The following is a 16,268-nucleotide window of genomic DNA, read 5'->3' as shown; positions in this document are numbered from 1 at the left end:
ATGTAAACAAACGAAATCCGCCGATGTTTAGAGCTTTTCAGGAAAAATTGAGGATTTTTGAGGTTGTAAGCACTGCTTTGAACTCAGTCGTTGGTCTGGATTGGATTCACTTTCATTTGTCTTTGTAAAATGGGTTCCTTATGGGTTCTTTGGCAGGCTGATGGTTCTTGTATTCCTCCCCCCCCCCCCCCCCCCAAAAAAAAAAAAAAAAAAAAATTGGTTCTAGTTGGGACATTTTCTCAAAGACAGGCCCTCTGAAGGGTTCTCCGTAGAAGCTTTTAAAGCTCATAGGCAACGGTTTTAATTTTATGCACATAAGTGACGAGTCATGGAATCCACGGACACGTCGGCCAAAACGAATCCGAGAAAATCGCAAAAGAAGCAATTTTTTTTCCGAAATTTGTGATTTTCGTTTTTTTCCATAATGTGCAAGTTGAGATCTTGAAGAATGCAATCAGTATTTCAGATAATAGATTGTTTTGTTGGAAAAGCATACATTTTTTTTGTTGCAAATTGTTGTTTTTGTCAGGACTGTAGCCTGTTGGGGGGTGTGGGTAAATTACCATATGGGCCATTCACATGACGATTTAAGTCTTTTTTTTTTTTTTTGCTAATCAGCTGTATGATACGAGCTGAGCTCGTGGCTACTTAAGCTGCATACAGGCATGTAATTTCACTATGGAATGAATATGGAGCAAGCGAAACAGATCGCAGAGGAGCTGAAACACCGCGAAGCAAACGGATGCACGGTAGTTACATCGGAGATAACCATTTCTAGCAAAAAAACCCCCAACCAAAAGGAGGTGTTCTAGGACTACGTTATTCCATCGGAGGCATTGATGTGTGCAAGGCGCCGTTTCTCTTTCTGATGGGGTAAGTTTATTAATCTAAGGCTGTGTGGTTATTTTTGCATGTAACGGAGAGTGTTGTGGTTTGGTTACATGAAACTAGCGTTGTGTTAGTTGTGTCATCATCGTGCTATCTTTCTTTCTTACGGTGTGAGTAATTTTTCAACCACAAAACGTTAAAGTATACTTTAGGACTTATTTTTGCACTTCATAATTGTGTTGGGCATACTTTGCATGGAAGGAAAATTGACGTGGGGATCTTTGTTTACATGAAAGTAGCATCGTGCTAGCTAGTAGGGGGTAGGGCTTTCCTTAATGTCATGCAAATGAGCACCATTATGTGCCCGCCCTGCACCCAGAGTAACTGAGAAGGAAAACTTTGAGGGCGATTTTCTCCCTTTCCTGTTTTAAGAGGTATGCATTTTCAAAAGGCCACACATTCTTCAAATATTGTCAGATCTCCACATGGAAGGCATCATTGGAAAGCTTAGAAACTGTACTTTCTGAATCTGTCAATAACTCAAAATGCCCCCGGGCCGACATGTGTCCCTGGATTCCGTGATCAGTCAGTTAAACCCTCTGTAATTTTCTTCTGGTCCCGAGAAGTATTGTTAATAAGTAATAATTAAAATAAGTTAGCGTGGATCGCGGTGAATTTCTGTCGGCTATTTCCGTGACCACTCGGCGCGTGACGTCATTTAAGCCAAACAAACCGCTTGAGTTGAGTCCACTTCCGTGTATTTACAGACGTGCGTTCGGGAATTTCAAAACCATGCCTTATTGTTGTACAGTGAACTATAACAACGGAACCAGTTCAGGAAGAAGTTTTTACCGTTTTCCAAAAGAGAACAGGCGGAGAGAGTGGATTGTGCGCGTGAAGCGAGAGGGTTGGCAGCTGGGTAAATACGCCGCTCTGGGCTCCGATCACTTCGACAACGATTCATTTTTGAAGAATCCCCATCTGTTGGAGAGTTGAGGTGTCGGTGTCAGAGAAGCTCAAACCTGGCGCTGTTCCGACAAAATTCGAGCACAAAAACAAGCAGTCAAAGAAGAAACAGACCAGCAACGCTCAAGCAAAAAAGGAGAAGATTGGAGATAAACATTTTTACCTTTTGTTTGCAATTTTTCAAGTAAAGAATCCTGAGGGATCCTGTACAGTCACTGTGGAAATGAGACTAAAGGGATATTTCCTTGTTTAGAGCAGGCTATAAATAGTATAATGCTTGTATTAATATTAGCAATGAATTAGATTAGCAATATAAACGAACCCACGTTCTAATATAGGGATTGCGTGTGCGTGCGATCAGAGTTGGCCGAGTTGCTGACCGATTCCGAGGCCGTGCAGTCAAACCAGTGAGCCACATTCACCGATTGCTTCGCAACGGCCATAGGTTCGTACGTATATGGTTTCACCTCTCGATATTCAATTTGGAGGAGTTCCTACTTCAAAATCGCTATCGCTTTCAGGCATTTTCCACAACCAAAGTCCGTACACGTGTGCTCGGTTTGCAAGTAAACACAGAGCTGCTCCCATTCTGTTTGGCTTAAATGACGTCACGACGACGGCCCCCTGGCGGTGAAAGTGCGCAGAAGTGAGATGTAAACAAACTTTCGGAAATTGGGCAAAACAGTATATTTTATTCAATTTTGCGCTGCAAATTAGACACCAGGAAGATTGAATTCGCTTTTTGGGTCGTTCTTCTAGACCAGGGCTTTTCAAAGTGTGGGGCGCGCCTCCCCTGGGGGGCGCCAGAGTTCTTCAGGGGGGGCGCAATGTGAGGAAACATAAACCAGAATAAGTTACTATTGCGGACATTTAGTGAACTTGAGCTAGCCTTTGCCAGAGACAAAATGGATCGATTTTTAGTACCTAAAGCTACAGTGAGTGAGGAGACAGAGTCTGGGCCAAGCAAAAAAACCAGACCCTCCAGGATTTCGCGATGTTGCGATTTGCAAATTCAACCAATCCCCGCGAATTCAGGGCGGTGTTGCAATTATATCCAATCACCGCAACCTTCCCGCAAATTTGACCAATCGTTGGCATCGTCTTGAGGTGACGTCGACAAACTACCTTCCGCCTTACTGCCAGTGTATACGTTCAAGAGAAGCAGCATGCGTGCAGTGTTGCCAGATTGGGCGGTTTCAAGTGCATTTTGGCGGGTTTTGAACATATTTTGGGCTGGAAAACGTCAGCAGTATCTGGCAACACTGCATGTGCGAATCATTGTTTATGTCGGCTTAAATTCTGTTACTGAAAGTGTGTTATGTTTACAGTGAAGGACTGTGTGCACTTTTTTTTTAACTTAATACAAGAAATAAATGGATGCCAACATTTTTGCCAAAATGGTATTTTATTTTCCATTGTTTAGGCAGCTTCAGTATCATACTGTGAGATTCTGTTCAAATTGTTTTTTTTCTTCTATGAAGCCTGAGCCATTTATTTTATTAGTTTATAATTATTGTTTAATTTAGTCTTCAGGAGAGACTGCCTGCACACAGTACTAGTATTAATAGGTTTTTTTCTTACATGAAAGCTGAGGCATTTATATTATATTTTAAGGTAACTTCATGTTGTGCTGTGAGGTTCTCTGCACTTTAACTTTTGAACCAACAGGTGCATTTGGATAAGTAAAGCCTATTTTTCTGCATTTTTGTAGTCCTGGTAAAGTTGTTTATAGGACCATTTCTCAGTGTCTTTGTTTTTTTAATCAATAGTTTTTCAGTCATAACTTAATATTTAACATATCACTCAATTTTAATCACAAAAAGAGAAAATCGCAACAATTTCTCGCAACTTTCACTTCCTCCCGCAATGTAATCGCAACAAAAACCTAAAAAACACCGCAACTTTCATCACAATTTTTTGGAAAAACCCCCGCAACATCAGACATTTTAGCCCGCAACAATCACAAAAAAGGCCCGCGGAATCCTGGGGGGACTGAAAAAAGAAGGAAGTATGACCACGATTATTTAAAGTTTGGATTTTCATGGACTGGATCTGAAGATGCTCCACTGCCACAGTGTGTTGTCTGCCAAGAGGTGCTAGCTAACGATGCTATGAGATGTTTAAAACGTGTAAAACAAGATGTTTTAAAAAGCACAGATGTTTAAAATGTGTAAAAGAAAAAAAAAATGTGTACAACAACCATTTTATTTAAATACGAATGGAACATTAAGTATAGCAACAACAAAAATTGTAAGGGGGCGCTGTTGTTTATTTGCTCTCTGAGGGGGGCTGACTCTCCCACATTTTGAAAACCCCTGGTCTAGATAATTAAGTCTATATTCTACATTTCACCTCCTACCGTTGCCTAAGACCTTTAAAGGTAGACCACCTTTCCGATTTTTCAAGTGTAGGTCATAAAAATAATTTTTGTTCGGTGGACTGAAAGCTACTGAATTTGAATCGCAGACATCCAATTTTGAGTTTTTTTTTTTTTTTTAAAATAGAGCAGTAATTTATTTTTTTTTTTTCCTGCTTCACCATGACCCGATACAAGATACTATGTCATGCATGACGTGGTGGGTTTTCCCCATTCACGCAAAGCATTGTGGGATACAGATTTGAAAGACGAGAGAAAGATGGAGGACGTGAATGAAACATGAAAGACGGACGACAGTAATGGAAAGTGAGAAGAAAAGACGTTATGTTGTATGCGAAGGAAAGGAAACGCAGGACCAAACTAATAAATATTGGCGGTCAGCGAGCACCTCGGTCTGATGCAAGTGTCGGTACACGGTCAAAGGTAAACCTGCGCATGTGCGCGCATACACGGGCTTCCTCCGTCTGCTTGACTGCGCAAAGTGAACGATTTCATGCAGGTTATTTGCTCACGAATCTCCTCAAATTAAATAAGTTCGCAGCCACAGAATGGCTGCTTTTTTTTTTTTTTTTTTAATTACAGAAATAAACATACAGTGCTGAGCGTAAATGAGTGCACCCCGTTTGAAAAGTAACATTTTAAACAATATCTCAATGAACACAAACAATTTCCAAAATGTTGACGAGACAAAGTTTAATATAACATCTGTTTAACTTATAACGGGAAAGTAAGGTTAATAATATAATTTAGTTTACACATTTTTCAGTTTTACTCAAATTAGGGTGGTGCAAAAATGAGTACACCCCACAACAAAAACTACTACATCTAGTACTTTGTATGGCCTCCATGATTTTTAATGACGGCACCAAGTCTTCTAGGCATGGAATGAACAAGTTGGCGACATTTTCCAACATCAGTCTTTTTCCATTCTTCAACAACGACCTCTTTTCGTGGCTGGATGCTGGATGGAGAGCGATGCTCAACTTGTCTCTTCAGAATTCCCCATAGGTGTTCGATTGGGTTCAGATCAGGAGACGTACTTGGCCATTGAATCACTTTCACCCTGTTCTTCTTCAGAAATCCAACAGTGGCTTTAGATGTGCGTTTATTCATGTCAGAAAAGTTCACGACGACCAAGGGCACGGAGTGATGGTAGCATCTTCTCTTTCAGTATAGAGCAATACATCTGTGAATTCATGATGCCATCAATGAAATGCAGCTCCCCGACACCAGCAGCACTCATGCAGCCCCACATAAGGACACTGCCACCACCATGTTTCACTGTAGGCACCAGGCATTTTCCTTTGTATTCCTCACCTTTGCGACGCCATACAGTTTTGAAGCCATCAGTTCCAAAAACATTTATCTTGGCCTCATCACTCCAGAGTATAGAGTCCCAGTAGCCTTCATCTTTGTCAGCATGGGCCCTGGCAAACTCTAGGCGGGCTTTTTTGTGCCTGGGCTTTAGGAGAGGCTTCTTTCGTGGACGTCATCCATGCATGCCATTCCTCTGCAGTGTACCCCGTATCGTGTCAGGGGAAATAGTCACCCCAGTTTGGCTTTCTACTTCTTTAGATAACAGCAGTGAACTTGCATGCCGATTTTCTTCAACCCTTCTCATCAGAAGACGCTCCTGTCGCGGCGTTAACTTCCGTGGACGACCTGGACGTCTTTGTGAGATGGTTGCAGTTCCATCTTTCTTACATTTTTGCAACAGTATTCTGACTAAGTAAAGCTTTGCTGATCTTGTACCCTTCACCTTTGTGGTGTAAAGAAATTATTTTCTTTGGGGAATTCTGAAGAGACAAGTTGAGCATCACTCTCCATCCAGCATCCAGTCACTAAAAGAGGTCATTGTTGAAGAATGGAAAAAGATTGATGTTGCAAAATGTCGCCAACTTGTTCATTCCACGCCGAGAAGACTTGGTGCCGTCATTAAAAATCATGGCGGCCATACAAAGTACTAGATGTAGTAGTTTTTGTTGTGGGGTGTACTCATTTTTGCACCACCCTAATTTGAGTAAAACTGAAAAATGTGTAAACTAAACTATATTATTAACCTTACTTTCATGTTATAAGTTAAACAGATGTTATATTAAACTAGTCAACGTTTTGGAAATTGTTTGTGTTCATTGAGATATTGTTTAAAATGTTACTTTTCAAACGGGGTGCACTCATTTACGCTCAGCACTGTATATCATAATGACCATGTTTCAGAGGGAACTAAATTTCACCGATTTTATGAAATCGAAAGGCCGTCTCGCTTTAAGAGAAATCTGTTATGGTGCTATAGTAGAAAAGTTTGAACTGATGATTTATTTATTTATTTATTTATTTATTTTTAAGGAATTGGTCCATTTCTAGACATTTGGCCTGGTGATGTGATGTGCCGTGTGCTTAGTGGGCCGGTGCACTGAACCTCGACTAATGAAATGGAAAGGAGCTGAACTGGGCCAATGATGCTGACCGATCAAACTGATAAACGACTCCCAGCGTATCGAACACCATCACCGTTGACCGAAACCCCTCCTAATCAATGTGCCAAATGGAATAAACCAACTGGAATGACATTTTATCCAATGAAACAAGCTTTTAATACCACCGAGTTCCATATGGACTACAGTTCCGATCCAGACCCAACAAAGTGTTTCAGTGGAAATTTACTGGCCGTAGTTCAGCGACTTTTAGTTTCTTCCGCATTTCTGGAGCAGATCCTGTGTTGCAGTCAATTCCATGCAGTTATGTAAATTATTTAGCTGAAGGCAGCTCATGGGCCCAGGGACGAGCTACAAGACTAAAGATATTTATTTAACAGTTATCCGCCTCAGGCTCGGTGGAGATCAGTGAATAATAACCTTGTCTTTGTCTCAGCTTCGTCTCGGTTATTATTCACCGACGTTCACGTTGCCTTCGGCGAAAAATTGTTAAATATTAACCGAGACGAAGTCAAGGTTATTTCCAAAGCGGCATGCAAACGTAATAACAGCACGGCGCAGATTTGTCACTTATCTACACCAAGTCACGAAAAATACGTTATTTTGAAATGGATAAAATAAATCATAATTCCGCCTTACCTTCGAATAGTTTTAGACCCAACTTCGTCGCATCTGTAGTGCTTTGAGGAGCGGCATTTTCTTTCATCATTTTGTAATTCTTCCTCACTTACCATCGTAAGCAAAGCAATCGGCCGCCATTTTGCCGAGTCACTCGAGGTGATTATCAAGAAATAGTCAGAGTTTCTCGACCAATCAGCATGCGTGATTTTTTTTTTTTTTTTTTTTTTTTTTTTTTATAATCACCTGCATATTTATACTAAAAATATAAATATTGTGCTAACATTGATCATAATACATTTATTATTATTTTTTTTAGCTCATGGGTGTATTGGGATTGTCATGGTGATGTCCGTCCCGGGAAGGGTGCTCACCTTCTGAAATCAACTCCTCTCACAGTTTTTGGAGGAATTTCACAAAACTCGGCAAGAATCTTTGATATGTCGGTAATACGCACGTTTTAATTTCGTTCAATTCGGTCACATTTTACCAGAGTTACAGCCGTTGATTAGTGCGTTTTCCTTCGGACATCAACTCCTCTCACAATCTTTGGACGAATTTCTCGAAGCTCGGCAAAAGGCCTTGTTATGTGACGGTAATACGCACATGGCGATTTTAATTTCATTTGTGAAAATGTTTCCAGAGTTTTGACCCTTGATTAAATAACTTTTGATAATTTCATGAGGGTGTACGTTCTTCTAAAATCAACTGCTCTCACAGTTTGTGGAGGAATTTCACCAAACTTGGCAAAAAGCTTTGTTCTATGACAGTTATGCGTATATTGAAATTTCGTTTAATTTGGGCAAATTTGACCAGAGTTATGGCGCACTCTCGGAGCACTCGTTATAATTATGTCCCTTTTCCACTACCCTTTTCAGCTCGCTTCAGCTCACTTCAGCCCGACACGGCTCGCGTTTCGACTACCTCAGAGCGGCGCGACTCAGCTCGCTTCAGCCCTGCTCAGCCCCCAAAACTCGCACGGTTTTGGAGTGGGGCTGAAGCGAGCCAAACCGAGCCGAGTGGGGCTAGGGGCGTGAGGAGACACTCCCCTGTGCACTGATTGGTGAGGAGGCGTGTCCTCACATGCCCACACGCCCCGCGAGCACGCTGGGATCTGTAAACACCGTAAACCCGGAAGAAGAAGAATTACGAATTACGAGAATTTCTGAAGCCTTATGTGCCTCGCCTCATCTATACGCTCTTGCCAGTATCTGTTGGCGTTGTCGGTGACAACGAGCCACAGCACCAAGACCAGCAACACTAACGACTCCATGTCCTCCATGTTTATTGTTTACTCTCCGGGTCGTGAGACTACCGCTTAAAAGGTCACCGATGTCACTATTTGCGCCGCCTAACGACATCACGTGACGTCCACCCACTTTCGCTAACTCCACCCAATGTGTCCACCCACTTCCAGCCAGCACGGTTCAGCGCGGTTGTAGTCGAAATGCAACTCCAACAGCCCCGCTCAGCTCGACTCAGCCCAACTCAGCACGGCACGGCTCAGCCCAACTCAGCCGCGTTGGTAGTGGAAAAGCGGCATTAGTAACAAACACACTTGGGGAAAACTTCTGCACCAGTTTGAAGCTTTAAAAAAAAAAATCGTAAAGTTTGCCATCTTTAAAATGGTAAAGCATTCATTTTGACAGACTTATCTCGGCCATTTCACAGTTAAGTTCATTATTTTGGGAGTTATTAACCCCACCTGTGCTGATCTATTTTATTTATTTATTTTTTATTATTTATTTAAAAAAAAAAAAAAAAGGTCAGCAAACCTGAATATGGTCAAGGATTTCGTGAATGAATGTGTAGTTTCAAAAGCATAGACTTTCATCATTCAGTCGTTTAAAAAACGATTCATTTCATTTACCCTTTCTTATCCTGTTCAAAGTGGCCAACGAAAGTAGAACGGAGAGGCACGTACATGTTTATTCTCCACGTTTCAAATTTTAAACACGTTTGTTGAGTCTGCGTCGTTAAAGGAGAACTGACGGCAAGTTTTTTGTTCTCAAAATTCCATTTGTCGCTGCTATAGCAAGTTATGAGTGTTTGAAATGCGCTACGTTAGGGCTGGGCGATATGAGAAAATATCACGATATATTTTTTCAAAATTTTCGATAACGATATATATATCACGATATAAATCAAATCACCATTTTTGTATTTTCTTTAATTTTCTGCTCAAAATATGAACATTACAAATTAGTAGTTCCTTCCTAATTAACAAAAATAGCTTAACAAGCCTTCAAGTTTCACAGGACCAAAACAAACTGGATGCACATTCTTTTGTTCTTTTTATTCAAATGAATAAACTCATCTCATCTCATTATCTGTAGCCGCTTTATCCTTCTACAGGGTCGCAGGCAAGCTGGAGCCTATCCCAGCTGACTACGGGCGAAAGGCGGGGTACACCCTGGACAAGTCGCCAGGTCATCACAGGGCTGACACATAGACACAGACAACCATTCACACTCACATTCACACCTACGGTCAATTTAGAGTCACCAGTTAACCTAACCTGCATGTCTTTGGACTGTGGGGGAAACCGGAGCACCTGGAGGAAACCCACGCGGACACGGGGAGAACATGCAAACTCCGCACAGAAAGGCCCTCGCCGGCCCCGGGGCTCGAACCCAGAACCTTCTTGCTGTGAGGCGACAGTGCTAACCACTACACCACCGTGCCGCCCCAAATGAATAAACTGAAACTGAAAAATAAAAACTATATACCATTCTTAATCATTTGTACAAATTCTAGCAGCTTTCAAATAAACAAAGACATATTGACGTGTAAACCTTATGCTGCAAGGAGAAAGAAAGTGCAATCCTGTACGTCAGTGTGTTTAAGGTTTTGTGTAACACTTTGTTGTATGTCCGATTTTAAATATCCAAAATACCTCCACACAACCGAAGATCTCTGGCCCTTCTTTTCAACGATGTCCTCCAGGGCAGCGCTCTGACTTTCCTGTTCAGAACTCCGGTCAGTCGGCTTCTCGCTCATTTTTATAATCGCTTTGTTTCACGCTTTGTTGGAGAAATGCCGCGCTCCTGCAAACTTCACCATAGCCATGCTGTGCGTTGCTGCTACACGTGTGTGTGTGCACGCAACCTAACTTGACGTGGCTCTCTTCCAACTGATTGGTTACGTGCGGTACTGTTTAGTTATGATTGGCTATTCGCGTGTCTGTCAACTTCGGATGAAGTAATTTTATTGAAGGCGTAGGCTTATCGTAGGCATATCGTACGTATCTAATTTCTAATCGTAGAGATTTTATATCGTGAATAACATCGTAATCGTAAAATCGCCCAGCCCTACGCTACGTAATATCAGTCCATACGTCAAAGCAATGGCCATAAACGAGATTCGCCGAGACCTGTGCGAGACATCGTAGGACGGGAGTAAAACGTACAGCGGAAATCAAAGTGACCAACATCTGTCAACGTTGTCAAAAGACGTGCGCCCTCTTTTGAACGCTGATGTGATCAAGCCGGAAGTTGTGTTTGTTTTGATAGCAATCAGGAAAGTTTGAAAAAAGTAGGCAGTATTAGTCATTTAAACTCGTTTTTGTGCAATACTTCGTTTGGAAAACAGTTTTCAAAATGGCAGCACTGACACCTGGCTGACACTTCATGTTCGTTTCGAAGTCTCGTGAAGATCGCACGGATAAGCGACGCCTGCCATGGACCAAACGAACTAAATTCAACATGGCTACAAACCGAATAGGCCGATAAGTATAATATTTATTTGCAGTTAGTTGCCAATACGAGTCACGATATAAGGTTACTAAAACCGGAAACGTAATTGAATAACACGTTAATTAAGAAATAAAGCAAGTTTAAAAATGACTTCGGTTCTCCTTTGTGTTAACATGTGCTGTGTTCACACTTATACCGGTACAAAAGTGGTATAACTATCGATACAAAGTATACCGGTACAGTTTAGTGCATCTGTCCACACTAGCGAGAAACGTTTGCGGTTTTCTTTCACTGTAGTTGAAATGCGCGTGCGCGAAATGTTTCCGTGGTTACCAAGTAACTTCCTTCCGAGAATATGGCGGATGAAACAACGTGTGTGTGCTTTTTGTTGTCAATGTACAGTCTGTATTTCTGGTGGTCATTTATTCAGTCGAATTGTATAAAACGCGCGAGGCAGTTGAGAAAGAAACAAAGAAAACGAATCTCCCTTTCTCCCCCCTCCCTTTCTCCCTCTTCTCTTCTCTTCTCTTCCCCTCTAGCCTGGGCCCGCCCATCCTAAGCGTGACGCAACACGAGGGCCTGTTCCGAGCTTAGTCTGGCCAGGCAGGCTATCTACAGCATTTCCAAGCTCCCGAAAAATCGGGAGCCAATCAACTTTGAGCATCTCTAACGGCCCTGGGTAGAGGCGTGTTCAAGGCAGTGACGTAGTAGAACTGCGACCGGAAGCCATAGGTTGTTTACAGAATCTATGCCGGAAGCGCTTCATTCACTAGAAACATTACGAACATGGAGCAAGTTCTCATTGAAAACGGAGCAAAGAGCAGCCCTGGAGGTATTTATTGAAAGGAAGGACGTTTTCGCCTTGCTCCCGACCGGCTTCGGTAAGAGTTTAATCTACCAGTTAGCCCCGTCGCGTCACATACGTCAGAGGAAAGAGTGATGTGATTGGTCTAAGCTTTGTCACAGCCTTTTCTGGCTTCGACCAGTAGCAAACTGGCATTTCAGGGAGGCGGGTCAACAGCGGGCTCTGGGAAACGGTTGGGCTTAATAGCTTGGCCAGACCAAATGCTCGCAGAGCTTTGAAGTCGCGTTAGCCAGGCTTCTTCCCCTCCCTTTCTCTCCCTTTTCCCCTCTTCCTCCTTTCTTCCTCCCTCCCTCCCCCCTTTCTTTGCTCCATGTAGCTCCACGGTCGTTTTGAGCCATTTTGACGTTTTATTTACAGCTGGAAAGCACGTGCGTATTGTATTGTATGAATAACCCGGAAGAAGTAGGAATGGTTCTTTGCGCATGCGCATTAAATTGTATCGATACAGAACCGCTTCATCTGTCCACACTACAGCGAAGCGCTACAGTACCGATACTGTACCGGTACGAAACCCATACATTTGTGGGTTTCGTACCGATACAGTTATACCGCTACAGTACCGGGATAGTTGCTAGTGTGGACAGGTGTTGCGGTACGAAAGTAGTTTCGTATCGGTACAAAATCCCTAGTGTGGACAGAGTAATGAAGCGCCACTACCAGATAAAACATAAGCACTTGAAGCCGATGTGCCTCGTTTATAGCCGTAAGCAAATCGTTAAGCTTAAAAAGGTGTCTGTCGTCCCCCTTCAGCCAGGTTGTTATTTGTTCTGGCCAGTCGAGATCCGTCCTTGCTGTGGATGGATTTCGAGCTGTGAGCGAGTAGGTGGCGTGTGGGTGGTTCGACTCGTATTTCTGCATTTTACATAATGACTCGGAGTTGCTCCTGCCAAAGCAACCGGATTCAGTTGTAGCGGAAAAGCGCGTGTGTGTGTGGTGGGGGAGAGAGAGAGAGAGACACACACGGCATGTTGGATCATGTTATGTGATCATTGATCTCTGCTCAGTGTTTTGCACTAATGCATGACTGACTGTCCCTTTTTCTGTTTCTCTCGAGTTTTGCTACAACACTCGAACTTGTTGCGTTTTATTCCACGAGCGCTGTTGAATTCTCAATTCTGCGTGCGAGCTGGAATCCCACGACTGCCACAGAAAGCCTTTGACATTCTTCATTCTTTTCTTGAGCAAATCTCAACCTTGATCTGCTCAGCTTTATGCCTGGATCGTGTTCGGCTTTTCGTATAAAAGCGCCCGTCAAATGAAAAGAAGAAGAAAAAAAAAATCACGTCCTTTAAGCATTACACAGACGAAGCTGTTTCTCATATGACTGGCTCTCTGATTTGAAAGGAGAGCTGAAACCTCTGCAAGACTGCAATGAGTCACTGGTAAGAAGACGAGATGATGACCCTCCCGGCACTGGGAGCCTTTCTCACACGTGTACACGTAAAGAAGAGACTTGCTCAAGCTTCGCCAGAACTCAAAGTCAACTCGGCGTAACTGCTTTTGTTTGTTTGAGGTCGAGATGCTAGCAGGCCTCCAGCTGGCGGGAAAATTTCAGTCGAACACGTCGTCATGGTGATTTTTGGACGTCAAAAGGCGCATACGCCGTCTGAGTGCGAACCGCTTGTGCTTGGGTATGCGTAGATGTGAGAGTGATGCGAACGGTGGTGTCTCAGAAAGACCCCTTGACGTTCATGCATCAGCTTTGTGCGCTTGCACTAGTGGTCTGCAGTGCGCGCTCAGTCTAACAAGACTGAGTGAAACTTGTGTTTCCTGTCTCTGCACCATCGATTGTGGCTTTTTCATTATTATTCTTCACATGGTGCTCACTTTCATTTCATGTGTAATCTGATGTTGCATGTACTGTACGCTGCAATATCCAATGATTTTTAACACGTACCGACTACGTATGGAAGAACACATCCAGGGGCACGCTGCTATAGGGGAAAAAAAAAAAAATCAACCACAGGGCGGGTGGTGGGATGCAGCCCGACGTGAAGCAGAGATACGTCGTCGTCTTTACTTCATTACCCCAAAGTTGATTTATTTGGCAGTCGCATCATCCTGAAGTGTTTTTTATTCCTCTTCCTCTTCTCCCCCCAACAAAACAGTTTTACGGAAAAATCTACATTTAAAACGTACAGATCGATCCCTGGGCAGCACGGTGGTGTAGTGGTTAGCGCGGTCACCTCACAGCAAGAAGGTCCGGGTTCGAGCCCCGTGGCCGGCGAGGGCCTTTCTGTGCGGAGTTTGCATGTTCTCCCCGTGTCCGCGTGGGTTTCCTCCGGATGCTCCGGTTTCCCCCACAGTCCAAAGACATGCAGGTTAGGTTAACTGGTGACTCTAAATTGACCGTAGGTGTGAATGTGAGTGTGAATGGTTGTCTGTGTCTATGTGTCAGCCCTGTGATGACCTGGCGACTTGTCCAGGGTGTACCCCGCCTTTCGCCCGTAGTCAGCTGGGATAGGCTCCAGCTTGCCTGCGACCCTGTAGAACAGGTTAGGAGCAATTCCAGCGTTATGGACGTGACACTTGAACTCAAAATGGCAACAAATGACCCAGTGCATGTTTTATTGTCTCCCAGTATTTAAACAGGTGTTGCATATTTTAAGGCTGTACCATACTGGAGAAGTGATAGAACAAGAACAATTCCCATAGTACATCTAGGGCATGCCAGAAAACGCCAATAAAAGATGCGTTATGGATGTGACAGAAAAAGCATCACTTTTCTTGGGTGACTGTACATTTTTATCAAACTCTGTGAAATTGTAAACCTAATGTCGAAATGGAGATATCCATTTGATAGAGGGGTCCAAGGTGAATATTAAAAAATCTTTGTTTAAAATATTTTGTATTTCATGCAGAGTTTCGGAAGGAAAAGTCAGCGTTATGGATGCGACGAAATTCCGTTATGGATGTGACGCGTCTGAAATAGACATGGCATATGTTTAGAAAATCAGCAATTTAACCACCATAACCCTTTGAAAAACTCTCTAAATATCAGCTAAAACTATCAAAGTTCTTAAATAATATTTAGGATGGCTATTGTTTTGCTGTTTTGTGGATTTTAGCATACATTTCTGTGGCTTGTGGCAATAATATAGAATTGTACATGATCATAGTTGATTTTAGCTTGGGGTTTACATTATAAGAAAGAAAGACTGACAGTGACATATTAGGTTGGTTACAAATTGGTTCAACTTATTCACATCTGTAAAATACAGGCCTAGGTGAGATCTCTGGGAGTGGTTTTGATGTATTACATGTTGCTTTATTTTTGCATGGTGAGGTTGACATTTACATGGAATTGCCCTTAAGCAGCTACAGATAATGGATGGATGGATGGATGGATGGATGGATGTTATACACACACTACCAGTTTTTCCAATGTCCGTTGGTATGTTTTTCTCTTGAAAATATGCATGAAGAATATATAATGAAGTTTTGGTCGCCTTTTGAGTGTTCGACGCGTCTTTGTCTTTCCCAGCAAACGAAGGAATGATTGTGCGCACGCGCACAATATTCGCATCAACTCCAACGTGTGACATGTCTTGACAACCATGCAGTATCGTAAACCATATTCAATGCTCGTTCTCCATTGGGTAGAGTGGCGTAATACATGTCGGATAAGCGAGATGCTAACGGTATTGCATGCTATCAAACCAAATGAATGAAACCCGCTGGAAGGGGACAGAACACATGTTTTTATTCTGTTGAAAACGTGTCCTGTATGTATAATAATAACTGATATTTCACGCCGATGACGTCACTCCTAGTGTTTTCCCGCTGACTAGACACGCGTTTTTAAAATGGCGAACTGGTTCAAAATTTAAAATTCTTTTGATTAACTTACGTATTTTTTTTCTGGCTGGGTCTGTATAATATAAAGAACATCATTAAAATGTTGCGTGAAGATATGAAGCTTCTTTTCATGTTGAGAAACTACATATATTCGTGCCACCATGTAATATCCTCTATACATACAGAGTGTTTGAAATGTCAAGAAGCAATGAGGGTAAAACTACATCTACTCCTTTTTTTTTTTTTTTAAAATACTTAACTAGCTTTTTGAGATTTCTGAATTGCTGCATAGTGGTGGTGGTGTCATCACTTGATTTGTGTTGCGAGTTTAGTCTTGGTCAATTCCAGGGCTTTGAACCAGAATTTTTTTCCTGTTGGTTCGTTCCGAACAGAAACGGAATTTTAACGTTTCCGGTTTTAGGTTCCACCATTAAATAGACGTTCCCGAACCGGTTAGAACAAAAAAATTTCATTCCCGGAACGGTTAATTACGTTCCCTGTCAGCTGTTTAACAAATGGCTATAAAATTATGTCTCGGTCTCATCCAGCTTAAGCCAAATGTAGGCTAATTCTATTACAACCTTCATTAAATAAGACAAGAAATAATTCAAAACAATTATTTCAAATGTTGGCGATTTGGATTCTCAGTATGTCTTCCCATCTACACAAACAGAAAAAGTGCCAAA

The 16,268-nt window shown here is 42.4% G+C and overlaps 1 protein-coding gene across 3 annotated transcripts in view; it reads left to right on the top strand.

The window, feature by feature from the left end:
* abr (ABR activator of RhoGEF and GTPase) overlaps nt 1-16,268 on the top strand; it is a 300,438-nt gene that overhangs the window by 33,793 nt on the left and 250,377 nt on the right. The window contains exon 1 of one of the 3 annotated variants that reach the window (XM_060912272.1): nt 13,035-13,166. The exons of the other annotated variants lie outside the window; for them this stretch is intronic. The gene's annotated coding sequence lies outside the window, so the exon portion shown is untranslated. Of the gene's footprint in view, nt 1-13,034; nt 13,167-16,268 lie in introns of those variants that run through there. 3 annotated transcript variants of the gene reach the window in all.

This window comes from Neoarius graeffei, chromosome 28 (genome assembly GCF_027579695.1).
Source record: "Neoarius graeffei isolate fNeoGra1 chromosome 28, fNeoGra1.pri, whole genome shotgun sequence".
Lineage (NCBI taxonomy): Eukaryota > Metazoa > Chordata > Actinopteri > Siluriformes > Ariidae > Neoarius > Neoarius graeffei.
The sequence above is the reverse complement of the archived record's forward strand: the minus strand, read 5'-3'. Positions and strand labels throughout refer to the sequence as shown.